The sequence below is a fragment of the Macaca mulatta genome, chromosome 13 (assembly GCF_049350105.2).
Source record: "Macaca mulatta isolate MMU2019108-1 chromosome 13, T2T-MMU8v2.0, whole genome shotgun sequence".
Lineage (NCBI taxonomy): Eukaryota > Metazoa > Chordata > Mammalia > Primates > Cercopithecidae > Macaca > Macaca mulatta.
In genome coordinates this window covers 6,545,512-6,572,985 of record NC_133418.1, presented here as the reverse complement: position 1 = coordinate 6,572,985, position 27,474 = coordinate 6,545,512, and the positions used below count along the sequence as shown (strand labels likewise).

Below are 27,474 nucleotides of genomic sequence, written 5' to 3'. Positions count from 1 at the left end.
AGTTCACACATCACACATCACACATCACACATCACAGTTCACACATCACACATCACACATCACACATCACAGTTCACACATCACACATCACACATCACAGTTCACACATCACACATCACAGTTCACACATCACAGTTCACACATCACACATCACACATCACAGTTCACACATCACACATCACAGTTCACACATCACACATCACACATCACAGTTCACACATCACACATCACACATCACACATCACAGTTCACACATCACACATCACACATCACACGTCACACATCACAGTTCACACATCACACATCACAGTTCACACATCACACATCACACATCACACATCACAGTTCACACATCACACATCACACATCACACGTCACACATCACAGTTCACACATCACACATCACACATCACACGTCACAGTTCACACATCACACATCACACATCACACGTCACAGTTCACACATCACACATCACACATCACACGTCACAGTTCACACATCACACATCACACATCACAGTTCACACATCACACATCACACATCACACATCACACATCACAGTTCACACATCACACATCACACGTCACACGTCACACATCACAGTTCACACATCACACATCACACATCACAGTTCACACATCACACATCACAGTTCACACATCACACATCACACATCACAGTTCACACATCACACATCACAGTTCACACATCACACATCACAGTTCACACATCACACATCACACATCACACATCACAGTTCACACATCACACATCACACATCACACATCACACATCACAGTTCACCTTCACAGCCTGAGAGATGGAGGGGACTGAGGCTCGGCATCTAAGGGACTGGCTCAATACCGGTATGAGGGGATTTGAAATAGGTGGGCCTATTTCATCAGGAGACCACGTACTTTTTTTTTTTTTGAGACGGAATTTCGTTCTTGTTGCCCAGGCTGGAGTGCAATGGTGCAATCTCAGCTCATCGCAACCTCCATCTCCCAGGTTTAAGCAATTCTGCCTCAGCCTCCCGAGTAGCTGGGATTACAGGGATGCGCCCCCACGCACAGCTAAATTTTGTATTTTTAGTAGACACAGGGTTTCTCCATGTTGGTCAGGCTGGTCTTGAACTCCCGACCTCAGGTGATCCGCCCACCTCGGCCTCTCAAAGTGCTGAGATTACAAGCCTGAGCCACTGTACCCGGCCCAAGTTATTTATTTTTTTTTTTTGAGACGGAGTCTTGCTCTGTCACCCAGGCTGGAGTACAGTGGAGCAATCTCTGCTCACTGCAACCTCCGCCTCCCAGGTTCAAGCAATTCCTTGCCTCAGCCTCCCGAGAAGCTGGGACTACAGGCGCGCGCCACCACACCCGACTAATTTTTGTATTTTTAGTAGAGATGGGGTTTCACCATCTTGGCCAGGCTGGTCTTGAACTCCTGACCTTGTGATCTACCCACCTCGGCCTCCCAAAGTGCTGGAATTACAGGCGTGAGCCACTGTGCCCAGCCAGGAGGCCAAGTTCTGAACCTCTAAGGCCCACTGCTCTCCACCCCAGCTGCACCTCAGAATCACCTCATGGGAAAGGTGGCAAATGTCATGTTGGCTGCACCCGGGATTACGCTAATTAGCATAGCGTGGGAGGGGGCGGGACGCCATGTTTTTCAAAAGCCCCCAGGTGATGGTAAGGTACAGCCAGGACGGGGAAAGTTGCAACACTATTCCAATTCCCTTTACCTCCGACCCCCACAACCCCTTTTCCCAGCCGTTCACTTTGTCCTGCCATGGTTGGCTCATCTCTGCTCTGCTCAAAACCATCTCAGCAACCACCCTGGGAGGCGGCCACCGTACCTCCTAGGCTGGAAGTACCAGTGTGGGTGTGATGTAGAGACTTTGGGTCTCTCTGGCTCTCAATCTCAGCCCTGAGCTTTGCATCTGGTCTCAGCTGGACTCATGGTCCTGCAGTGAACCAGGAGGAGTTATCAACTTCGAGCACCATCCTTCACAAACTGCAGTCTCACTGGTTTCAGGATCAACAGAACCAACAAAAAGAAATGCCACGGTTCTTAGAATCCGAAATGCGACCCACCCACCAGCCACACACCACACAGCACTTATTTTGGTTTCGATTTTATTCCCCTTCCTTCATTACCCTCCCCTAGTGGCACCTTATAAATGTTCTGTTTTCAGCCACACATGGTGGCTCATGCTTGAAATCCTAGCACTTTGGGAGGCCAAGGTGAGAGGATCATTTGAGGCCAGGGGTTCAAGACCAGCATGGGTAACACAGCGAGACCCCCATCCCTACAAAAAAATAAAAAATAAAATTTAGGCATGGTAGCGCATTTCTGTAGTCCCAGCTACCCAGAACCCTGAGGTGGGAGGATCACTTGAGTCCAGGAGTTCAAGGCTGCAGTGAGCTATGATTACATGGCTGTACTCCAGACTAGGCAACAGAGCAAGACCCTGTCTCAATCAACCAATAAAATTGTTTTCTTTACTGAGACATTAAAATTGGTGTGTCTAAGGATCTCTCTGACTGTAAAACCTCCAAGTTTTAATATTATTTCACTAAGATTTACTCAGGGTTATTACAAGTTCAGTCAGGACATGGTCTCACTGAGTTGGAAAGTATGCTAAGCACTATCATTCATAAATAATTGTAAAACTTAGTTGTGGAACTCTACAAAGATGAGGCTGAACTTACGGCCTGTTCAACCAACAGGCTGTACTCTAAAAGCCCATTTATAAGTTATCTGGAACCCAGAGAACATTTCATTTCATGTAAAATTACCACTAAGTTGGTACTTAAGTTCCAAAGAAATAGATTACTATTAGATAGTTAATAATACATAACTATTAGATAATAGAGAACTAGATAATAGACAATTAGATAATAGATAATTATCTATAACTAATAGGTAACTATTCAACTCATTTGCCCTTTTCTGATTTAAAATCAGAAAAACGTTATGATGCAAGAAAATCAAGTGTGTGTTGTGTGTGCATATATAGACAAGAAACTTAAATGCAAGTGTATGTGTGGGGTGTATATGCAAAAACTCTAACTTAAGGAAAAGAAGCTTCACATCAAGAACACAGAATTTAAATCCATGGAGGTTGAGAAGATAATTTCTGCTCCATTCCAAGAGCAAAGGACGCTAATGATACTAGGTTCACTGTACCTGTCGCCCCCACATGTGGGCGGTGTCGCTAACACTGCTGACAGCTTCGCAGTCCTAACAGTAACATAGTAGGGGGAAAGGAGAAAGGGTTTAAATGGATGGAGAAACCAAGTTAACAGCGTGATGAATAATCAGCAGATGAGGGGGACGGAGGGGCAGGTGTGGCACAGGCACAAGAGGACAAGGTTTTTCCCCTCCAAACACTGAAATTTAATCCTGAATGTTAGAAGTGGGGCCTAATGGGAAGTATTTGGGTCATGGGAGTGGATCCCCCATGTATACATTAATGCCCTCCCCCAACCCCCCACTCCTTGGGAGTGCATGAGTTCTCACTCCGTTGGTTCCCATAAGAGCTGGCTGTGAAAAGAGCCTGGGACACCACTACCACCACACCGCTCCCTTCCTTCCTCTCTCGCCATGCGAGCTCAGCACACGCCAGCTCCCCTTCACTTTCCACCACGCGGGGAAGCAGCCTGAGGCCTCACCAGATGCAGATGTCCAGTCTTGAACCTTCCAGCCATCAGAATTGTGAGCCAAGTAAACCTCCTTTCTTTAAAAACTACCCAGCTTCAGGTATTCTTTTATAGCAGCACAAACCAGACCAAGAGAACATCTAAGAGGAAAAGACAAAGGCCCTTTCCCGGCTACTCTAAGAAACTCAGCCTTCGGAAGCCTGCTGTAGTTATTTAGGGGCTGCCCAAAACACACACAAGTGTGAGACAAGTATTAATAAAGAAAAAGAAGAAGAGATGGAAATAAAACTGTGGGTCCCCACCAGAAAGAAGACAGACAGACATCACCACCTGTCAGTGCCCTCCTCTCTCTCCTGTGAGTTTGGCAATGGGTCTACCCCCTTCCAGGCCTACCTGGCATAACCGCAAGTGAGGGTTTCATGCACAGAAAGACCTCTGAAACCTCTGCCACCAACCAGCTGGGCGACAACTTCTCTGAGCTGCAATTCTCTCACTGGTAAAATGGCATGACAGACACTTATCATCTAATCCCAGAGGATTACGTGAAGTGCTGCATGTACAGCAACAACACAGTAAAGAGAGGAGTACATGAAGTGCTGCATGCACAGCAACACAGTAAAGAGAGGATTACATGAAGTGCTGCATCCACAGCGACAACACAGTAAAGAGAGGATTACATGAAGTGCTGCATGTACAACAACACAGTAAAGAGAGGATTACATGAAGTGCTGCATGTACAGCAACAACACAGTAAAGAGAGGAGTACATGAAGTGCTGCATGCACAGCAACACAGTAAAGAGAGGATTACATGAAGTGCTGCATGCACAGCAACAACACAGTAAAGAGAGGATTACATGAAGTGCTGCATGCACAGCAACAACACAGTAAAGAGAGGATTACATGAAGTGCTGCATGCACAACAACACAGTAATGAGGATTACATGAAGTGCTGCATGTACAGCAACAACACAGTAAACTTCCAAAAATGCCGGTGACTCATCGTAATCTGTGATAGGCAATGTCTGTCACCCCCTTCAGCCAGCAGGTGCTGGTGCACAGTGAGTGCTCTATAGGGTTAGCTTAAAAAAACATAACAAGGCCGGGCACGGTGGCTCACGCCTACAATCCCAGCATTTCGGAAGGCCGAGGCAAGCAGATTGCTTGAGGTTGGGAGTTGGAGACCAACCTGAACAACATGGTGAAACCCTATCTATACTAAAAATACAAAAATTAGCCGGGCGTGGTAGTGGGCGCCTGTAGTCCCAGCTACTCAGGAGGCTGAGGCAGGAGAATTGCTTGAATCCGGGAGACAGAGCTTGCAGTGAGCAGAAATCGCGCCACTGCACTCCAGCCTGGCCAACAGAGTGAGACTCCATCACAAAAAATAAAAATAAAAATAACAAGAAGGTCCCTTCCTCAGCAACCGGGGGGAGGGGTGGCGTGAGACTTGTGGCAGACAGAGCAGAGAGGAAGGGGGAGAGCGCCAGAGTGAGACCCAAGCCACTGTCTGCTCAAGCACTGCACTGAAGCCAGGGTGGAGCCGGGAGGAGAAACCACAGGCCCTCACGGGAACAGGGGCTCAGCCAGAGAGAGCTGAAAAACTCTTTTTCAAACCCATGTAACAACATAGTAAAACGACAGGGGATTATCTGTTCACCAAGTGAGTGCCCAGCAACACGACAAAATGACCCCAGAGTCAGCTACCCCAGAGTCTGGGAGAGGAAAGGACCACGGCCACCCCCAGGCCTCCCCAAGCCTCAGCTTCCTCATCAAGCCCACTGTATGTGGGACAGTACAGTCCTCATCAGGCTGCTGTGAGGTGTGGCAGGTCAAATCATGCCCTCTGCAAAAGAGGTTCACGTTCAAATCCTCGGAACCTATTACTGTTACTTCACACGGCAAAGGATTTGCAGGCTCATTAAGTTTTGAATCTTGAGATGAGATTATCCTGGATCACGCTGGTAGGCCCCAAATGCCATCACAAATGTCCTTACAGGAAGGTAGCAGATTTTGGAGAGAAGAGAAGGCCGTGTGACAGAAGCAGAGAGAAGTGGAGTCATGGAGAGAAGATGCCACCGTGCTGGTGTGAAGACGGAGGAAGGGGCCGGCAGTCGAGGCACGCCAGCAGCCACAGAATGGATTCTGCCCTAAGTTACTGGAGAGAACATGGCCTTGCCCACAGCTTGACTCAGCCCAGTGATGCTGATTCTGGACTCTGGCCTCCAGAACAGTGGGAGAATAAGTTCCTGTTGCTTTAAGCCACCGAGTTTGTCACAGCAACCACGGGAAGCTAATACAAGGGATTAAAAGGGAAGTGGATACAAAGCCATAAGCACGCTACCTGGCACGTGGTAGGAATTCCAGGATCCCCATTAGTGAAAGACAGTTCCTGACATCCTCCCTGGACCACCAACCCATCCTCAAAAGCTGTGTGAAAAGCTACAACCTTGTGCTGCAATAGTGAGTTCTGTACCCCGCTCACAAAAGCTCCTGCGTGCGTATCGTCTCACTTGATTCTGTCCTAAAAAGGAGTTTCCAAGGTTGTCCAAGGACTCGCAGCTTGTTCCATATAAATATAACTTTGCCACAGGCCTTGTCTTCAACACTCAGTTCAGTTAGTGAAAATATTTCACAGGATGGCCTCTGCTCATACCTCGTGGAGCGGACCTCCCGGATCCGAGGCATCATGAGCTGCGATCAGGGCCATCTAACCTTTGCAGAAACACAGCACAAGTACTTCTCTCAGCCACAGGACTTGCAACCGTCAAAGGAGAAGCTGCTGCTGAGTCTGACGTGGGAACTGAGAACTCTGCCCCTGTCAGGCAGACACGGCAGAAGGAGGAGCTGGGCAGGCAAAAGAAGACACTGGCTAACACTTGACCCTCCAAAGTGCTTTTCAGCTTGACTCATGCAAAGAGGTTTCTCTCTCCCCTAAACCCCCGCTTTTTGTTTCTTCACCCCTGCTCCGTGCACCCCCACTCTCGATTTTCCTCCTTCAGGGGTGAGACTCAAGTGTCGAAACACACCATGTGCAATAATTCCACTTCCTCCGTCGAGCTCGGCCTCCGCCATGCAGACCCTGGGCCTCAGCTTCCCCTGAGTTCCTGCGAGGATCAGGCCCTGAGAATCTAACAGCTCTCCTGCCCTCCCCTCTGCCCCATTTTGTTTGAGAGTCAGGGCTGTGCTGTCCCAACCTTCCCCAGCCTGTGCAAGATTTGAAGACTGTGCCCTTCACCAAGCCACAGCAACCCTCAGACACAAAGAGCTCAGGGTGGAACCTCAAAACCTCAAGAGTATGTTAAAGAAAAAGTGAAGAAAAAGAAGAAGCCTATTCACTTCCTAAAAGCGGCCATCTGCAGGCCCTCTGAGCTATCTTCTTTGCACCCATTCTTCTATGAGCTTCTGCCAGCGCCCGGTTCACTGGGTAGAGACCGTGTACCCTGAGCCAACTGACCACTGACGGCTATCAGGCAGGAGACAAGGGCTGTGCACGGAGCGAGCAGAGACCGGAGGAAGAGCTGCCTCCGCATTCCTCGGCCCCTGGCACTACAGCACGCAGCAGACTCTAGGGCTAACAGCTCACACCCACCAGACCTTCACTTGTCCACGGAGGCTCATGGCTCTGATCTGCCCTAAATCCCACACGAGGGCTTGTAAGCAGTCTCGAAAGCACATGCCTGTGAGCCCTCTGCGGGTGGCTACTACTTCCTGCTCTCCTACGGACCCCAGGGCCAGCTCCACAAGTCATTTCCTTTGTGCCTGAAAATGACCTGCTGCATGAGTGAAATGAGAAGGGGCAGGTGTGCTCCCACTCGGTAACTTCGCATCACCCCACCTGTGACGAACGACCATGCCATATCGCAGATTCAGAAACTGAAGACCGCCAACCAACGCGACTCCAGAATGTATGGGCAATGCCCTGCCCAGGCCGTTCCCTTCCCTCTAAGATGCAGGGCACCTTGGCTGGGACAGCTGAAACGCCGGGAGGGCGTGGCCAGAACCAGCCTCAGCGAGACACCATCACAGCTGAAATGTAGACTTCCACACAAGCACTGGATGTTCCTGGGCCTGGCTGTCACTAAGGTCCCTTCAGAACCATCTGCCTTTGCACCTGCAGCTTGAGTTGGCCCCTTGATAGGCCAGGCGGAGGAAAGCCCAACAGAGCCAGTGTACCTGAAACTGGGGCCAAAAGCGGCCTTGACAAGCCTCACTGTACGATGCTACAGGTTAGTTTAAAATGTCTGTGTGGGCCGGGCATGGTGGCTCATGTCTGTAATCCCAGCACTTTTGGAGGTGGAGGCGGGCAGATCATCTGAGGTCAGGAGTTCGAGATCCTTTAGTAGAAACGAGACCGTTTCTACTAAAAATACAAAAATGAGCCGGGCATGATGGCACACGCCTGTAATCCCAGCCACCTGGGAGGCTGAGGCAGGAGAATGGCTTGAACCTGGGAGGTGGAGGTTGCAGTAAGCCAAGATTGCGACAGAATAAGATTCTGTCACCAATAAAAATTTTTAAAAATTAAAAATTAAAAATTAATTAAAAATTAAATGTCTGTGTGTTGGCCGGGCATGGTGGATCACACCAGTAATCTCAGCAGTTTGAAAGGCTGACGCAGGTGGATTGCTTGAGCCCAGGAGTTCAATACCAGCCTAGGCAACATGGCCAAACCCCCTACCTACAAAAAAAAATTAAAAATTAGCCAGGCATGGTGGCGTATACCTGTAGTCCCAGCTACTCAGGAGGCTGCAGTGGGAAGATCACTAGGGCCTGGAAGGCAGAGACTGCAGTGAGCCATGATCCCGCCACTACACTCTAGCCTGGATGACAGTCTGTCTCAAAAAAAAAAAAAAAAAATTAAAATTAAAATTAAAAAAATAAAAGGTCTGTGTGTTAACTAGAAGGTAATATTTTATTTTATTTTTATCTATTTATTCATTTACTTTGAGACAGAGCCTCCCTCTGTCGCCCAGGCTGGAGTGCTGTGGTGCGATCTGGGCTCACTGCAACCTCTGCCTCCTGGGTTCACGCCATTCTCCTGCCTCAGACTTCTGAGTAGCTGGGACTACAGGCGCCCACCACCTCGTCTGGCTATTTTTTTGCATTTTTAGTAGAGATGGGGTTTCACCGTGTTAGCCAGGATGGTCTCAATCTCCTGACCTCGTGATCCACCCGCCTTGGCCTTCCAAAGTGCTGGGATTACAGCTGCGAGTAACCAACGCCCGGCCACTAGAAGGCAATCTTTTAAAGGCACACGCCTTACAAATACTATCTAACCATTAACTGCCCATTTCCCAAAGAAAACCCTACAGGCCAGGTCATAATTAAAATAAATGGGCAGAAGCTTAAAAACGTCATCTATCCCCACCCTCTTTTTCCAGCTAGAGTGATACGCAATCCAGCCAGAGCCTAGGCCCAGACCTCACAGCAAGGGGGGTGCAACTTCTTTCACTAACGTATTAGTGCCAAGCACAGGTTGGAAAGAGGCTCACAGGCATCCAGAGAGCACTGGTTGAAGAATCTGCAGCACAGCGCGGCAGTAGGCCAGCATGCAGCTGGACAAAGCAACACAAAACTCCTGTGGGCCAGTGAAACCGTCAGGAGAAGGGGCGCAGAGCGAGCACGCAGCATGGCACCGGGGTGTGGAAAACTGTCTCATGTCTGCACACGCAGGCCTGCTGGCATATACACAGCGTAACTTCAGGAAAACACCCCACAAGCATATGGCATTGGTGTCTTAACGGAGGGGACACGGATGGCTAGAGGGTACGGTAGGAAGCAGGTTTCACCACATATCCTGCTATATTTTACAATTTTTAAGCCATGAAAATGTTTGCCTATTAAAAAACAAAATATAAAATGTTATCAAACGCCTCAAACCAAGTTAAGTACACGGAGGTTTTGAGAAGCCTCTCCAAGAGACATTAGTGCACAGCTAATAAGGGGATGGAAGATTTCAAGGGGCCCTGCTCTGGGGCAGTCACCCCCGCAGGTGACAGAATCGAAGCCAGGCCCACGACTGTTGCTGGCAGTGACTGCCACGGCCTTGGCAGTGAGCGTCCTTCCTTCTTCTCTGACTTGTCTCCTTCTACCCTGTTTGCCTCCTCTGCCACGTCACTACATCGTGTGGCACAGTGAAGTCTATATTCCATGTCAGAGTCCCAGGATCTTAGAGATGGAGGGTGGGGTGGCAGAACCACGAGCCAACCCCGTCCCTGTAATCGTCTCTCACTACCAGACCACCCCTCGCCAGCTACTGGCTGGCAGGCTTGACTGGGTCTTTTTGCGCTGCACCCACTGCGCAGACACCCCGTGAGGTCACGGGAAGAGCACGGCTACGGAGAAGATGGAGCCTGCTGCAGCTGCCCAGTCAGCTATTTCACACTGTAGGGAGAGCCCCTGGGACAATTAATACCGTTTCTAGAAACCAGTATTTCCGGGTTTCTTTACACCCCAATGCTTCCTCTTCCTCATGGTGTTTCAGCACAGTGCTTCATAGGTGGCTTACAGGGGGTGCAGACGATTCTTCCCCATTGCCGGGTTTCATTTCTGTCATTTCACAGATAACAGCTCCACCCCTGACCCCGTGGAGGCCAGGGACACCCTGCCCTGTGGTCCGCACTGTGGACATCCTGCAGCAGGACCCACTGCCACGCGGCACTCGGTGAGCTGTGGCATCCGCAACTGTACAGGCAACAGGGAGCGGAGACAAGGAAGCCAAGTCGCGGCCCACCATCCCCCGAAACTGGTGGTGAGAGCACTGGCACCGTTGTAAGAATTACTGTGATCCAAGCAAGGTCTCCCCAATCCACGAAAATGACTATGGAACTGCTTCTGTCATTTAAAGTAATGATACAAACAAAAAGAATGGAAGAGTCTTAAAAAGAGTCTGACACCCTCCAGTGTGGGATGAATGAATTCCCAAACTTTACGAAAGGCCTGAAGGGGCGCAAGCCCCTGGGTGATCTGGCCCTGCCTCTCCGGAGCCTCCTTCCTGATGCACTGCCCCAGTCCCTCCTCATTTATCTCTGAAGGCCCCTGGCTTGAGCCACTGCCCTCCCTTGACACATAACTCACCCTTCCCTGAGGCCCTGTGATGCTCCCCAAAACCCATGAGAGGAAGAGGTCACCTTTCCTGGGTGCCCCTACCCTACTAGGCTTCTCTGCACCCTTTAGCACCTATAATACCACACTTGCATATGTGTGTACATGTACATGCGTATGGGGAAAACTTTGACTTTTAAACACACACACACACACACACACACACACACACACGATGACCAAACCCGAAGGTGTGGCACCTTCTCACCCAGAGGAGCGGAAGCAGCCCTAGGTTCCAGCCACCTGGACAAAAGGGCTTGTGTGCCAAGGACAAAAAAGGTCACTGCTGAGAACAGGCTTCTGCCTTTGACAAGCACAGGGAGACAAACTGACCGTTCCGGTTTCTCCCCGAGAACTTACTGGGGCAGCAGCTGTGCAGTGGCTTCTGGTCTCACCTCCTTCTCCTCAGTGAGACTGAACCTCAACTTGACCTCAGGGAAGCAGGCTGTCTTCCCAAGACAGGCTGAGGCTTCTCTTGCTACTTTTGAGAAGGACAGACTAGCTTTGTTCATTCATTCACTCAACAAACATTGATTATATGCCTATTTTGTGCCAGGCACAGTGGGGCACTCTGGAGATACAAAGAAAACTGAGCTATTGTCCCTGCCCTGAAGGACACTTAAGTCTTATGACAACCCAGATCCATGATGTTCGCAGGGTGTGTCCATAGAGAACTCTGGCAATCATCACACTGTGAATGCCACTGTGGGACACAATGCCCCTGAAGCATGCAGTAAAGTGGAATCTAACACTTGAGCAACTTCTCCAGATCCTCAAGGAATTACTATTAACCAGTTGCACACCAAGGAGGAGAGGGTAAGAGGGCCTCCCACACACGGACGCAGGGGAGTCGGCCCCTCAGCACTCTGCACGCCAGCGCTCCTGGGTGTCCTGGTAGATTTTCTTACTTCTATGTTGTTTTTCCTTTTGGCTACTTAGCAGTGACCCCCTTCCTCCTAACAGCTCCCTGAACTCTACCCTCTCTTAGGCCACTCAACTAGGGTAGGGAGGGGTGGGCGGGAAACAGGTGAGGCCATCAGAGTGCCGATTTTCCCAGGTGCAGGGACCACTGGTTTAGGGGCAAGCCCCTGGCCCAGGTCTACTCAGTGTCACTCCCTCCCCTGGGCCAGTCCAGACCTGAACCATCCATCTTGTCTCACAAGTGAGCGGCGTTCCCGAAGGACAAAACTCTGCCTGAGTACTACGCGGTCCTGACCTGGTACCATATTCCGTGCCCCACGAATGCTCCAATCACACCGGTGGCAAATGTGGTAAAACTCAGTCAAAATCAAGCACTTCGGGTGCCTTCGGGCGTGTGGTGGCTGCCATCCTGACAGGTGTTAGCAGGGTCACAAGGGGTGTGCTGAAAGCCACCTTTCACAGTCGGTCACGCTTTGAGACCTTCACCTCTGCTGTGCTTCTCTCCCTGCCGTGCTCCACTGAGTGCCTTCCCCCTTAAGGTCCAGAGAGACGCAATGTGGAAATCAGAACCACTTCCCCCTGGCCACGCCTCACTCTGCATGCTCGGAGGTCCCAACACCTTCTGTTTCTCCTGGAAAAAAAAAAAAATGTGTGGCATCCCATTCATTGGGCCAGAGGCTCACCCAGGATACCAGCAGAATGGGAAAGCAAGCCCCGAAAACCACACAGACCAGCACAGCCATGACGGGGCAGGAAGGCATTTCTATGAAGTTCGGTGGTCAGCTTCCTTAAGTAAAACATTTCACTCTCAAAGAGGAAAAAAAATCTGAGTGTTTTTACGGAGAAAGAACTGGCTAGCAAAACACTCTGGAAGATAATCACTAGGCTCAGGCGTCACAGGCAGCAAAGACTCATCTTGGGTACCAGGAAACGTGTTGTGTTCATTTGTTGCCTGTCCGCAGCCACTCCCAGGGTAGAGAAGGTGAGAAAGGGCTATTTGATGATTTTTTTTTTTTTCCGAGGCAGGGGCAAGCCCCTGTCACCAAGACGTTGTGCAGCGGTACAATCATAGCTCACTGCAACTTTGAACTCCTGGGCTGAAGCCATCCTCCTGCCACAACCTCCTGAGCAGCTGGGACTACAGATACGTGTGCACCACATAATTGTGTGCACCCAGCTAATTTTTTAATTTTTAGTAAAGATGAAGCTTCACTATGTTGCCCAGGCTCAAGCCTTTTTTAAATGTGAAGTCAGGCAGGGTGTGATGGCTCATGATTGCAATCCAAGCACTTTGGGAGGTTGAGTCAGGAGGATCACTTGAGGCCGGGAGTTCCAGACCAGCCTGGGCCACAGAAAAAGACTTTATTTCTAAAAAAATAAAATAAAATAAAAATTGTTTAATTAGCTGGGCACAGTAGCATGTGCCTGTAGTCCTTGCTAATTGGGAGGCTGAGGTGGGAGAACCACTTGAGCCCCAGATTTTGAGGCTGCAGCGAACTATGGCTGTCTACTGCACTCCAGCCTGGGCAACACAGTGAGACCCTGTCTCTAAAATAAAAACAAAACAAAAATAAGAATTTCTCCCTAATAGAGTCAACATTTATATAATCCTAAAAAAGCTAGCCAATCCTATTTCTAGGCCTGCCTGAGTAGCAAGTTCAAACAGCTTTAATAAACCAAACTCCTGTTTATTGTCTCAAATGTTTAATTTGCAGACGAATCTAGGTTATGAGGTAAAAATAGCACCTGTCTGTATTCATGACAGTAGTCCATTAAGTTAGGTTCACTGTCTACACCACAGGCTGCTAGCTGCCATGAGAAACACTGGTATAGTCCTAATAGTTTACAAAAGAGCCAACCTATCATATGAAACACTGGTCAAACCCTGGGATGCCCAGTTCCCAAAGAATAACACAGCAGTTACTGCCCTGGAATTTAGTCATAGCTCACGGAATCCTGTTGTTTGTTTGTTTGCTTGAGACAGGCTGGTCTCAAACTCCTGGGCTCAAGCAGTCCTCCGGCCCCAGTCTCCCAAGTAGCTGGGACTACAGCCTCACCAGGTGCATGCCACTATGCTCACCCGGCTAGATCTAATCCTACTTGAAATGAGTTATATCCACTACTGCTTAAAATTCTCTTCGCTCCAGAGGGGGCTGAGGCAGGGTGGCCAGTACCCTGAGTGTCTGGGCTGGGACACACCCAGGGACATGGCCCAACAGTCAAATCCCCAGTGAGAAAGGCCAATGTTGTCCCCCAGGAGAAACTGAGTGAGGCTAACTTTAAAACCTGAATGTTCCTCACCATGCAAGTTGGTACGAAGTTGTTTCCGGTGACACTGCTGTCACTGAGGTATCCTTCCCTTTGAGCCACACGAAAACCCACCCATACAAAAAGTCCCTCACCACTTCACAACCCATCCACTGGCTTTCTTCTCTCTTTGACAAAAGATATGAATTATCTAGCTTGGTAAAGACACTACACTAATTAAAGAATGATTAAATAATTAAGTTGACTCAAAACACAAAGATCTTCCTCCCTCCAGTGGAGTTACTTAACATACCATACAGTTCAAAGGCATCCTACAATAATAGTCACAAAACACATGTTTTGGGCAATTGATGGTGGAACACTATTTGTAAGACTATTTGCACTATGGAGTAAGACAAGCTCCTATTCTCATGGTCTCTGTGGTGTTTCCAGAAGAAACGGATGAGAACGAAAAACGTGAAAGTGGCTGGGTACAGTGGCTCATGCCCTGTTATCTCAGCAATTTGGGAGGCTGAGGCAGGAGGACTGCCTGAGGCCAGGAGTTTAAGACCAGCCTGGGCAACACAACAAGATCCAGTCTCCAGAAAAAATTAAAATTAAAAATTAGCCAAGTGTGGTGGCACACGCATGTAGTCATTGCTACTTGGGAGGTTGAGGCAGGAGGATGCTTGAGCCCAGGAGTTCAAGGCTGCAGTGAGCTATGATCACACCACTACACTCCAACCTGGGCAACACAGCAAGACTCTGTCTCTAAAAATAAATAAATAAATAATGTAAAAGCTTTTAGCAATGGCAACCTCCCTGTAACGTGTTCAGAGCTTCTTCTACAACTTATACAGTTGTATCCATTTGACATTTGAAGCCCTTTTTTTCTTTTTAATCATTTTCTGCTTTAACTGGTAATTTCAAGTCCATGTATCCTTTTTGAAACAAGTCAGGAATGGCTAAGAGGAAAGAAAGTTGCCAGAAAGACAGTTCAGATCTGAAACAGAAGATAAGTGTGCATACAGCATGCTAGAGTCAAGTGGTCTCCATCAGTCAAGGGGAAAACGACAAGGGCTGGTCTTACAAAAATGCTGTAGTTGCACTGGGGGACTGTCTGCAAAGGGCCTCAGAAGCAGTGATGGAGAGAGGCTGGAAAAACCAAGGAAAGGCACGGGACGCTCTAGCTGGACCAGGAAGAATGTGGCCTGCGTGACACACAGGCAGCTTCCCTCTCCACTGACATATCCTTGGTATTCCAGGGTCTCTGACACTATGTAGTTTCTTCTTCTCTAGAAAGCTACTGCTGAATCACTGCAGAGGGAAGAGAAAGTGAAAGAATAAAAAGGCAGTATTTCCAAGGAAACAGACTAAAGAACAACTTCCCTAAATAGACACTTGTATGCGTGTGTGTCTTAGTCCAATGCTAACTAAATCAAGAACACACCACACTTCACCCATGTAGCCCCTGGGCACTACCACCACTCCATTCCGCCATCAGGGAGGATGCCACGGGGGAGGAACAAAGGAAATCACCTTCGCTAGATGAACAAGAAAAGAGGAGGGTGAGATTCAGGCATGACTTCACCAAGTCACTGGCAAGTTGGAGACAAACTACACATGAGACTGCTAGCCCTTCCCGTCTACCCGAGGTGGGCACAGTCTACCAGCAAGGTGCCGTCCCTAAGGCCAATCCATTTATTCACTCCCCTCTTCCAAACCATAAGGGTAACAATATTTGGAAGATTCTGGGGTATCTCTTTTTTTTTTCTTTTTTTATAGAGACAGGGCCTCACTCTGTTACCCAGGCTGGAGTGCACTGGTGCGATCGTAGCTCGCTGCAGCCTCAACCTCCTGAATTCAAGTGATCCTCCCGCCTCAGCTTCCCAAGAAGCTGGGAATATAGGTGTGCACTACTACACCTGGCTAATTTTTTAATTTTTAGTAGAGACGGGGTCTTGCTTTGTTGCTCAGGCTGGTCTGAATTCCTGGGCTCAAGCGATCCTCCTACCTTGGCCTCCCAAAGTGCTGGGATCACTGGCCTGAGACACCTTACCCAGCCTATCTTGACATTTCTTGGCACGTAGCCCTATTTTAAAATATTGGGCTCTGTGAAACATACCATTTTATTGCCATTTGATTATCACCCAATTATGTAATGTGATCATTTCATTTAACATTTGCATACACTGAGAACAAAGAATGAATAAGAAATGTGAAAATACTCAACATTTCAGCTCGTACAATCATTAGTCCTTCCATTCCTTATAAAACCAGTGTCAGTAGAAGGCTCAGTTGGGACAGTGACCAGCTGACTGAGAGTTTAGGGAGTGCCAGCCCTCCACTTCCTCCTCCCACCCCCCTACCCCAACACCCTTCTCCTCTGAACTTCGCTGGACGTCCCTGCCTCTCAGCACCTCCTTCTTCTGTGACATTTCCCCTGGACGGTGCCCTGAGCAGGAGTCAACAATAGGGTATACTCCAGCCCTTTGAGCACACGTGAAAAATAACAGTGCTGTGGGGAAAACAGAGTTACCAAGACTGTGAGGTGGAGCGGGGGTGGAAACATTCGTGTCTGGACTGATCCAGTGCACTGCGGTTCACAGCCCTCTCCCATGTATATTATCATTCCCCGCCACCCTCCTGTGAGACCAGCACCCTCCCCACTTTACAGATGAGAAAGCTGACTTGGATTCACATCCAGCACTTTCTACCTACAATCCAACTTGCCCCTTCCCCAAAACAACAAGTACAAACATGCCAAAGCCATCACTACACAAGCTTTGTGATACAAACCAGACTACAGCCTGCATTAAATAATGGGGATCATGGCTGACCCGAAGCCAGTCTTGGGAACTGTCCTGACAGTGTCAAGGCACAAAGGATTCCAGCGGGGAGTCACAAGCAGCAATGCCTTCACTGGGGCCAGCCCCAAACAAGGAGACTCTCTCTTATGAAGAAATATGCGGATCCACCTGATAGGTAAAGGACCCATCTGGCAACCAGAGTTAATTTTTTTTTTTTTTGAGAGGGAGTTTTGCCCTGTCACCCAGCCTAGAGGGAAGTGGTGTGATCTCAGCTCACTGCAACCTCCACCTCCTGGGTTCAGGTGATTCTCCTGCCTCAGCCTCCCAAGTAGCTGGGACTACAGGTATGCACCACCATACCCAGCTAATTTTTGTATTTTTAGTAGAGACGGGTTTTCACTATGTTGGCCAGGCTGGTCTTGAACTCCTGACCTCAGGTGATCAACACACTCCCTGCCACCATCTCCGCTGTCTTTCAGGGTGGCCGTGCAGAGGCCTCCTCATCAGGAGGATCTGGCCCAGATGGCTTAATGCCATGGACAATACGCCACAGCAGGAGCAGGCCCAGGGCTTTGTACCTGCTCCTCATGCCCCCAGCTCCACTCCCACTGGCCCACACCACTGAAAGTCTCCTCTGCTTTTAGGTCAGTGGTTCTCGATCTATGGCGAGTCACAGACCACCAGGTTCTGACAAAAGCCACAGGCCCAGGAAAAGACCCCAAGTGTACACATATCCAGCATAGGCCCCGCCTTCCTACAGGTTGGGACCCACTGCACTCAGCCCTAGGGTTTGACACATCTTTACCAAAACCCACTGTAAGAAACAGTCACGCCATCACAATACCCCAAATACACTGCATGTGAATAACTAGATATTTCACCAAAAAAGGGTTATGCTTCCCATAGGAAATGTACTTGGATATCTGATATTTCAAAAAAGTTTTTAATGCTAGTTACAGCCTCAAATTGATTTCATGAACCATTGCATTTTGAAACGTGCTGTGTGGACCCTTCTCTAGCCTGTTTCCTCCTCAGGTGCCCTTCCTTCCTCAATAATTAGTGCAAATGTGGTTAGAGCTCAGCGCAAGACTACCCTTAAACGTTATTTTTATGTATTAAGATGAATCTTTAAAGCTGAAAGTCCAGAAATATCTCAACTCTTTAGTTTCAGGAAAAATTCAGAAAAGTGGGTCATTGTGATCTCACAAATTACACCATGGAGGTGGCTATTTATTTCACCCAAACATTAAGTTGGAGTTGTACTTGCAAAACCGGGGACAGAACACAGGCAAAAACCACCACTGAAAGTAATCACTTGGGCTGTCTCCAGGCCAATTCCCTAAATATTTCTCAGGCACCTACTAACTGCACTGCTCTTTTTTTCTAGCCAAGCAAGGAGCAGCAGCGTAGGCAGCCCCTACACAAATGAACACGCTTCAGGAACGGCTTCAGAAGATGAGTCATAATAGCCCATGGGGACTCTCAGCACCAGCCCAGTGGACACCATCCCTGCTAGGCCAGAGACGGACCTGGAGCTGGGGTGTTACTGAGGTTGCTTCCTTTAGCACCGAGTCATACAGGGAGAGTACAGGCCACACTTGGAGGAACTGAAGAAGCTTCACGCAAGGGGGCTGAGAAACTTATATGGGTGGACAAGCCGGCGAATGGGGGGGCAGGGGAAGGACTCAGGAGAGCAAAGTGGCCCTCAGGGCCTTAAACACTGGCTAGTTCACACGGTGGGCCAGCCACCCACCATCCACTCTTCCTTCTTGCTATTCTAGGACCTGACCTCCTCCCCAGTCCTCAGGAAGTCAGCTCTGTCTCCAACTGGGGAGTGGGGAAAGTCTTGATTAAACTAAAAGAGCTGCTCTCCAATGTTACCTTGCATCAGAATCACCTGGAAGTCTTCTCAAAGCACAGCTTTCTGGGCCCCATCCCAGAGTTTCCGATTCAGTGGGTGGGATGGGATCCATGAATCTCCAGTTCTAACAAGTTCTCAGGTGATGCTGCCGCTACTGGTCTGAGGACTGCACCTGGAGGACCACCAGCCTAAGCCAATCAGCACACAGCACTCTCAACAGCCTCAAGTTGCTGGTCCAGGGAAGGCCCCGTGACCCTTTGCTCTCACAGGCCAGAGGGAAGGACTGGTAGACGCTGGCTGGGGAATCAGCTGGTTGGTCTCGTTCCCTGCTCCTGCTGGACAGGAACAAGGAAGTATGCAGTCCTACTGCCCCTAATGACCATCTCAGAATCACGAGGAGACTGACCCGCTAGGATGAAACCGGCAGTGATGGCTGCACAGAGGAGCAGAATCAAGGTCCTTGATGAAACTGTGACGTGCTGATGGAGACTCCAGTTCTCTGAGATAATAAATGTCACTGCTGGCAGCCAAAAGTATCCCAACTGACACACCCCATAATCCAGGGAAAAGCTTGAACTGGGCATCCCTGTTTCCTCGTAGGACCCTGTTCCCCCAGAAACAACCATCTGCCTAAACACTTCCTTCACATTTCCAGAGTTCACACACTCAGGTCATCCTTCTTGAAAATTCAAATTAATTGGTTTGAGAATACACCATTTAGAAATGCAAGCAACACGAGAGAGGGAAAGAGGGGTGTTCAATATACTAGGGTGAATTAATAATAGACAGCTTTCATAATAGCAGCTGAGGCCACCTGCGTGAGGGCTATGGGAGGCGCAGGAAAGGGGTAGGGGGAGACATCAGAATACCACCTGGTGAGGTGCAACAAGAGGGGCGCTGCAGCAACCGGAGGTCAGAACTACCAGGTGTCTCAGGGAAGGGCTCTAGGAGGATCCCAGGACCGGAGCTGGGAGCAGGTAAACACTTTCCTCTTCCAGTGGTCCCCACCCTTCCTCCTGGACATCAGAGGACATCCCTGTCTTCCTGCCCCTATTCCAGAAAATGGACCTGACCAGAGCATGATCCCCGCCACCGCCCCCACCGTATACATCTGCTTACTGTGCCTAAGTCCTTCACCAGGTGAGCCTCACTGAACAAGTTCCATATTAAAAACCAGCAGTCTTACACATACTCCAGGTTAGGGCTGTGGGCAAACACCAGAGGCCAGCTGGGCTGGCTGGCAGGCATGGGCCTGCGAGCCTCACAAGGCACGACAAAGGGACGTGCAAAGACCAGAAAGAGGAGACATGCACACCGCACCCAGGACCCTGGCTTTCCAATACCAGACAGGCTATGATGCAAGGGACAGCTAAGTCTGGATGTAGTGGCTCACACCTGTAATCCCAGCACTTTGGAAGGCTGAAGCAGGTGGATCACCTGAGGTGAGGAGCTCGAGACCAGCCTGGCCAACATGGTGAAACCCTGTCTCTACTAAAAATACAAAATTAGTCAGGCGTGGTGGTGTATGCCTGTAACCTCAGCTACTCGGGAGGGTGAGGCAGGAGGATTGCTTGAACCCACGGGGCGGAAGTTGCAATGAGCCAAGATGGTGCCACTGCACTCTAGCCTGGGCAACAGAGTGAGACTCTATCTCAAAAAAAGAGAGATAACTAAGAGCTTAAATCCACAGAGGAAAGGCTGATCTAATTCCAAGCTCCGCCAACCACCCACACTCTGTATATGAACCCATTGTACCACTTCCGTTCTGCACACTTCTGAGGCACCAGGATTAACTGTTAATTCATTTAATCCCCCAACAGGCCTCTGGGACCGCTACTACCATCAGCCCAGTTTTGTGGACGAGATAACTGAGGCACAGAAAGATTAAGCCCCTTGCCCAAAGTCACACAGCTAGCTGGATGCTCACAGAAAGTGCAGCGCCAGAGTCCACAATAGTTCTAGGGATAAAATAAAGGGTTTTGAAAGACATGCATGTGTGTATGCTCAGCAAAAAGGACTGTGTAAAAGAAAGTCCTGATTTATAAACCAAAATACTGAAAATAGAAAATTGTTGATACCGGCAAGTCCAGGTAATCAATTTTTATCCCTACATTGAAAAGCATTTATTTTTTAATCCTGTGAAGGAAGTTAGGTGATATAACTGGGTTTTAGTCCCAGTTGAGCCTCTTTTAACTACCCTCAGGAGGGTGTCCTAACCACTCCTCAACACCACAGCTCACCTTCGGACAGAACCTCCCACAGGATGTCCAGGGAGGCCTGACATGCAGGGGGTACTCAGAAAAGCTGGGGTTCCTTGGCATTTAGGACTTTAAAAAAAAAAAAAAAGCATCACACTTTAAAAAGCATTCTAAAGCTGCCAAGAATAAAATTCAAAGTTACAGTAACTTCCACAATCTAGTAAGATAAGGAAAAACAGCCCGATAAGAAAAAATGAACAAAGGATATTAAAAGGTAATTCATCAGAAGTTAAAATATACATTAACAAGAAAAGGTATCCGATATTTTTGGGAATTTGGGAAATGTAATTAAAATAATAATGTCTTCCTTGCCCATTAGATTGGCAAAATTGACAAGACTTATTCTCTTAAATGGTGGCCGAATTAAAGGGAAACACAGTTTCACAGCCTAATGGAAGGAGTACCAAGCCACAGAAAATTATGTGTAATGTGACTACATTTATGTTTACAATGAGAGCATCCATCCCCTGAGAAGGTCTAGAATCGGTGACACCTCAGTAGCAACGGGCAGGCTTAGTGCCTATATCTCGGGGGTTTTTTGTTGTTGTTTATTTTAATTTTTTTTTTTTTTTTTTTTTTTTTTTTTTGAGACGGAGTCTCGCTCTGTCTCCCAGGCTGGAGTGCGGTGGCGCGATCTTGGCTCACTGCAAGCTCCGCCACCCCAGTTCATGCCATTCTCCTGCCTCAGCCTCCTGAGTAGCTGGGACTACAGGCACCCCCCACTCCCGGCTAAGTTTTTGTATTTTTAGTAGAGACGGGGTTTTACCATGTTAACCAGGATGGTCTCGATCTCCTGATCTCGTGATCCGCCCGCCTCAGCCTCCAAAAATGCTGGGATTACAGGCGTGAGCCACCGCGCCCGGCCATCTCGGTTTTTAATACCGTTCTCCACTAAAGGAAACCAGGACTCTTTGGAGAAACGGCTGATTCCAGGGCTGGGACAAGGAAAGTAGAGGCTGAGTCTTGAAGATTTTGTGCCAGGAAGAAAAGTCCTCAAACAATGATGAGCATTTGTCAAAAGGACACAAAAGCCAGATTGAAGGGACTCCCACTGGCCAAATCTAGGATAATTTGAGCAATAAAATACATGATTGGAGCAATGGACTATAATCTATTGAATAAAGCAAGAATTCATGAGTCCAGCGATACAAATCAAAAAATAAATAATAGAGAAAGGAAGGTTCTTCCTTTCAGTACAATTCCAACTAATAAATATAGAAGGAACTATGAAACTAGAAAATCATCATCTGCCAACTATGTTAATAATTGACTCAGGTAAGAAACATCAATGGGCCGGGCGCGGTGGCTCAAGCCTGTAATCCCAGCACTTTGGGAGGCCGAGGCGGGTGGATCACGAGGTCAGGAGATCGAGACCATCCTGGCTAACAGGGTGAAACCCTGTCTCTACTAAAAATACAAAAACTAGCCGGGCGCGGTGGCGGGCGCCTGTAGTCCCAGCTACTCGGAGGCTGAGGCAGGAGAATGGCGTGAACCCGGGAGGCGGAGCTTGCAGTGAGCCGAGATCGCGCCACTGCACTCCAGCCTGGGTGACAGAGTGAGACTCCGTCTCAAAAAAAAAAAAAAAAAAAAAGAAACATCAATGGATTCTGAAACTAGTCAGTAACTGTATGAGAAGTAACAGTATATTTACATAGTGTCAAATTCTCTCCCTTTGAGACACAGATTAACTACAAAGGGAAAAATGGTAACTTTTTTATGAGATAGATACCACCTTAATTCAAGTGATCAAAGTTAACAGGGCCAGAGAAGGGGAAAATCACAGCATATGCCTCCTGCTGGGGCACACTAAGAAGGCTGCAGCATCACTCGGGCACAGTGGCTCATATCTGTAAACTCGGCACTGTGGTAGGCCAACGCAGGAGGATGGCGAGACTAGGAGTCTGAGACCAGCCTGAGCAACACAGTGTGAGATCCTGTCCCTGTAAAATATTTAAAAATTGGCCAGGTGCAATGGCACACACCTATAGTCCCAGCTACTCAGGAGGTTGAGGCAGAAGGATCACTGAGTGGAGGGGGTCCAAGCTGTAGTGAGCTACGATGGCACCACTGCACTCCAGCCTGGGCAACCAAGGGAGATCTTCTCTCTTTAAGAAAAAAAAAGAGAGAGAGAGAGAGAAGAGAAGACTGCGACTGCTTCAACCCTGTGCTACTCCCACCAGAAGTGCAAAACCTGAATCTAATCATGAAACCACAGGAAACCCAATTGAGGGCATTATCTTAAAAAGTCAGTAGTCTTCAAATATGTCTATGCTGTGAAATACAAAAGAAAGACTTGATAACTGTTTCAGATTAAAGGACACTATAGAGACAGAAAAACCTAATGCAAAACAGATGATCTAGGATTTTCTTTTGCTATAAAGGGCATTATAGAAGCAATTGACAAAATCTAAATACGACCTCTACACTAAATAGTGTTGTATCAACCTTAATTTCCTGATTTTTTTTTCTTTTTTTGAGACAGAGTCTCACTCTGTTGCCCAGGTTAGAGTGCAGTGGCATGATCTCGGCTCACTGCAACCTCCACCTCCTGAGTTCATGCCTTAGCCTCCCAAGTAGCTGGGACTGTCACTATACCCCGCTAATTTTTGTATTTTTAGTAGAGACAGGATTTTGTCATGTTGGCCAGGCTGTTCTCACAATCCTGACCTCAAGTGATCCTCCTGCCTCAGCCTCCCAAATTGCTGGGATTACAGGCATGAGCCACTGCGCCCAGCCATGATTTTTTTTTTTTTTTTTTGGAGATGGAGTCTCACTCTGTTGCCCGCGCTGGAGTGCAGTGGTGCAATCTCTGCTCACTACAAGCTCCGCCTCCTGGTTCACACCATTCTCCTGCCTCAGCCTCCCAAGTAGCTGGGACTACAGGCGCCTGCCACCACGCCCAGCTAATTTTTTGTATTTTTAGTAGAGACGGGGTTTCACTATGTTAGCCAGGATGGTCTCGATCTCCTGACTTTGTGATCCGCCTGCCTCAGCCTCCCAAAGTGCTGGGATTACTGTTGTTATGAATATCCTTGTTTTTTGGGACATACACAGTGAAGCATTTAGAGGTAAAAGGGCCTCAAGCCTGCAACTTACTATTAAGTAGTTCAGAAAAAAGTAATACATAGGAATACAAGAGAATGATAAAGCAGTGTAACAGAATGTCCACATTTGGAGAATCTGAGAAACCTTTGGTTTATTCTTGCAACTTTTCTGTAAGTCTAAAACTATATCAAAATACTAAAAAAAAAAAAAAAAATTAGAGAACATGTGCATATGAATAGAAATATAGGTAAATTCCCTGGGATTAGCTTCCTGATGGCATTTTCCTTAAAACAGAGAGAGAAAATGAAGCAAGCATGCATGGGCATTAATATTGGTCTCCTGGAAATATGTTTTCCTCACAGAGCTTCTGTTTTAGGACACTGAAAAAAAAAAAAAAAAAAAAAAAGCCATTTCGAAGGCTCTCTCAAGACCAGCTCATTAATCAAGTTCTACAGAAGCGCCAACATAATCAAGCCTTTTTCACTGCAGATTTGTGCTATTTTCTTCTCAGTGAAAGTCAAAGCCTCCTGACACCATGAGCGGTTGATGATGTTGCGGCAACCTTTCTGGATTACTAAGCTAAAAAGGAGCTTTTCATTTAAAAACGAAAACAGGATGAAACAGTCTTGGTGGGAAGCCTCCCCCTCCACTCTGCCTCACTGAACTCTTGAGATGTTAAGCCCTGGGCTGGGGATCAGTGGGTCTGTTGGTCCCACACCGCCTTCAGGTCCATTCCTGTGTGCATTTGAAGAGATGCTGGCTGAGAACGCTCCCTCTTAGGCAGGCAGCTAGTTAAAGGGACTTGCAGGGCTGATAGTTCTCTGTCACACACATCCCATTTTTCTAGTGCTCTACAGTTTACAAAAAGCTCTCATGTGTATTATTTCATCCTTTCCTTAAAGTGATTAAAAAAAAAAAAAAAGCTAATATTCGGTTCAACAGCAATAGTACAAAATATCCAGTTTTCAAAACAGGGACGCACTGTAACATCTGCCCTTGGTTCTGAATCTAGTTAGGAAACAAGACTTACCTAAGCAGATAAACACCCTGCGACAGAAAACTCTAAATGCAAAAAGTTGCTACATGATGAGTAAGGTGGCCAGGTAAGTGGACTAATTCTATAAGGAGCTCAGTAGAAATACAATGTTTCTTTCTCTTTGAATTTGTCCACATCCACTTCTTTAAGCCTTATCTTCAAGCCAGACTCTACCAAGTAGCTCTGGCTTCACAGGCGTGTTTACAAGACATCACAGGGAATGAGGCACTGGGAGGCCCGTTCACATGCAACGCCACCCCTGGGACAGACAGCATCAAGGTCTCCTGGCACCACTCCTCCAACAGACCAACCACACTGTGCTTCTCACATGGGCCCCATCATTCTTTCTTCAAAGACAACAGTAAATTAGCAGTTGACACTTCAGCAAAGAACCCCCGAAACAAATGCCCTAGCCCAGATCCAAAAACAAAATTTTCGTTAAAGAAAGCGTGTTTTCAACCAAAGAAAAATTAGCAATTCTACGTGCACCGGCCAACGCCAACAGCAGCTAGATTCCAAAACAAACAGCAAAAAAAAGCTCTGCTCTCACCTTTTAGAGACAAGAACCAGAGTCAGCAAGCGGCAGAACCATGATTCACACCGTAGTCAACCCACTCTGTCCTCAACCCCACTGGCTTCCCCACGGTCCACACAACCCACTGTGAACGGATGAACCAGGCAGAATTTCTTTGCAACACCCAAATCGCCACCCCACCCCCATTCCCTTGGTTTAAATGTCCTGAGGGGCAGGTGACAAATCAAATTCCACTCTTAGGCAGCTTCCCGGCAGAAGACACATTCCGTGGCAAAGCCAAAGAGAAGATGGGCTCTACCAGCTATAGGTCTTTCACCCAGAGGAACATTTTCATGGTCTGTCATTATGGATGAACTCGGGGCAGGAAGGCCCCATCATTATGTAATGTCAGAGGGCAGGCAACAGGGGGAGGGAAGCGAGACCATCAACACGCCCTTCCTTCGCCCACAAAGACACAAATTTACCTCTGACATTTTGAATGTCTGTCTTCTGGGGCCTACCCATTCCTGGCTGGCTTTTCAAGAGACTGCCACAGATCCCTGCACATTTCTCAGGCCTCAATTAATTGACTAGCAAAGCCAGGGAGAAATAAAATAACAGAAAGCAAAGATGCCAGAAATGTTGTCGGGGTCTAAGGGCGGGCAGAAAAGGGAGGAGTTTCGAGGATAGAGACCAGATTTCCTACACGGAGATGCATGTTTACTTTCACCCGGTGATGTTTTCACCCAAAACACGGCAAGGCCTTCAGCGTCAGGAGCCCGGAGACCCAGCCCTGGAGCCGCACCGGGCAGGCGCCGCGTCTGCATCCCGCGGCCCCGCGCCCGCTCGGCACCCGGCACCCGGCCCCCTGCCGGGGCGGCCGCATCTTCACGGGGCTCGGGGTCGGCCGGGCTCGGATTGTTCTCAAAAGACGCCACCGCAGGTGGACCGCTGGCACCGCTAGGCAGTGCAATTTCCATGAAAACCGCGGGCGCCGTCTCCGTCCGGCCCAGCAGGGACCCGGACGCGCCCCCGCGCCCGCTGTCAGTCCCCGGCCCCGGCCCCCGCGGCGGCCGCGTCGCCTCCCGCCCGGCCCGATCCACCTACCTGGCGTTCCCCGGCCCCCGGCGCCAGCCGCCCCGCTGTCCCGCCGGGTCGCGCGCCGGAGCCCCGCAGCAGCAGCGCCGCCGCCTGGTTGTGAAGTCGCGGGCGGCGGGCCCGGCCTCAGGTGCTGGTCCTCCCGCCCCGGCCCGCGGAGCCCGACCAGGCGGCGCACCAGCCGCGAACCCTCCACGCTCGCCGCAGCCCCAGCCGCCGCCGCTCTAGTCGCCGGGCGCAGCCCCGCCCTGACCCCGCCCCCTCGCCGCGCATGCGCGCTGAGGCCGGCCCGCGCCCTCGACCCCCGCCCCGCGACCAGTCCGAGCTGGGGCCGCCCCCTGAGGCCGCAGGGTCGGTGGCCGAGCTGCCCGCGCCAATTCCTACTGCTGGGTTCCCACATGATCCCACCCTAGCCTGTGACTGCTTCACCTGCAAGGAGTTCTTGAACTTCTGGACTTGACTGAACGGTGGCAACTTCACTGAGGCTTCTGAGGCCCTGACGGATCCCCCAGGGAAGGTTTCCTGGAGGAGCCGCGACCCGGGGGTGCGCTCCCAACCTTTTGGGACAAGAGCACTTCCCGAAGTGCAGACGTGCTCGCTTCCCAGGAGATGTTCAGGAAACTGAACATTCCAACCAGAGACAAGCAAAAAAACTAAAATCTTAATTCTTTGAAAATACAGACTTGCAGAAAGAAGAAAATTGCTAACTTCTAAGTGTATGTCCTTCTAGACCTGTTGCGGCCTGTGTGCGTTAAGTGTGCACTCACAGACTTGCAGCAGCATCAGTCCTTACGCTTGGCCCCAAGTTTCTATTTTGCCATAGACAAAAAGAGGAATCAGAAGTTTTGGGAAAAAAATTTCACTTTGACTTTAAAACAACATTTCTCCTTGAGCAAGGGCAAATATTGGACTAAACGTA

The 27,474-nt window shown here is 48.9% G+C and overlaps 1 protein-coding gene across 48 annotated transcripts in view; it reads right to left on the bottom strand.

Annotated features, from left to right (window-relative positions):
• The window catches only part of INPP4A (inositol polyphosphate-4-phosphatase type I A), a 164,154-nt gene extending 137,369 nt beyond the window's left edge, over positions 1 to 26,785 (bottom strand). For 42 of the 48 annotated variants that reach the window (XM_028831540.2, XM_077958509.1, XM_077958518.1 and 39 more), the window contains exon 1: positions 26,565 to 26,785. The gene's annotated coding sequence lies outside the window, so the exon portion shown is untranslated. Of the gene's footprint in view, positions 1 to 6,373; positions 6,900 to 25,493; positions 25,862 to 26,564 lie in introns of those variants that run through there. The other 6 variants (XM_028831543.2, XM_028831547.2, XM_028831549.2 and 3 more) reach the window with 3 other exon arrangements.
• Between the last annotated feature and the right edge of the window lie 689 nt (positions 26,786 to 27,474).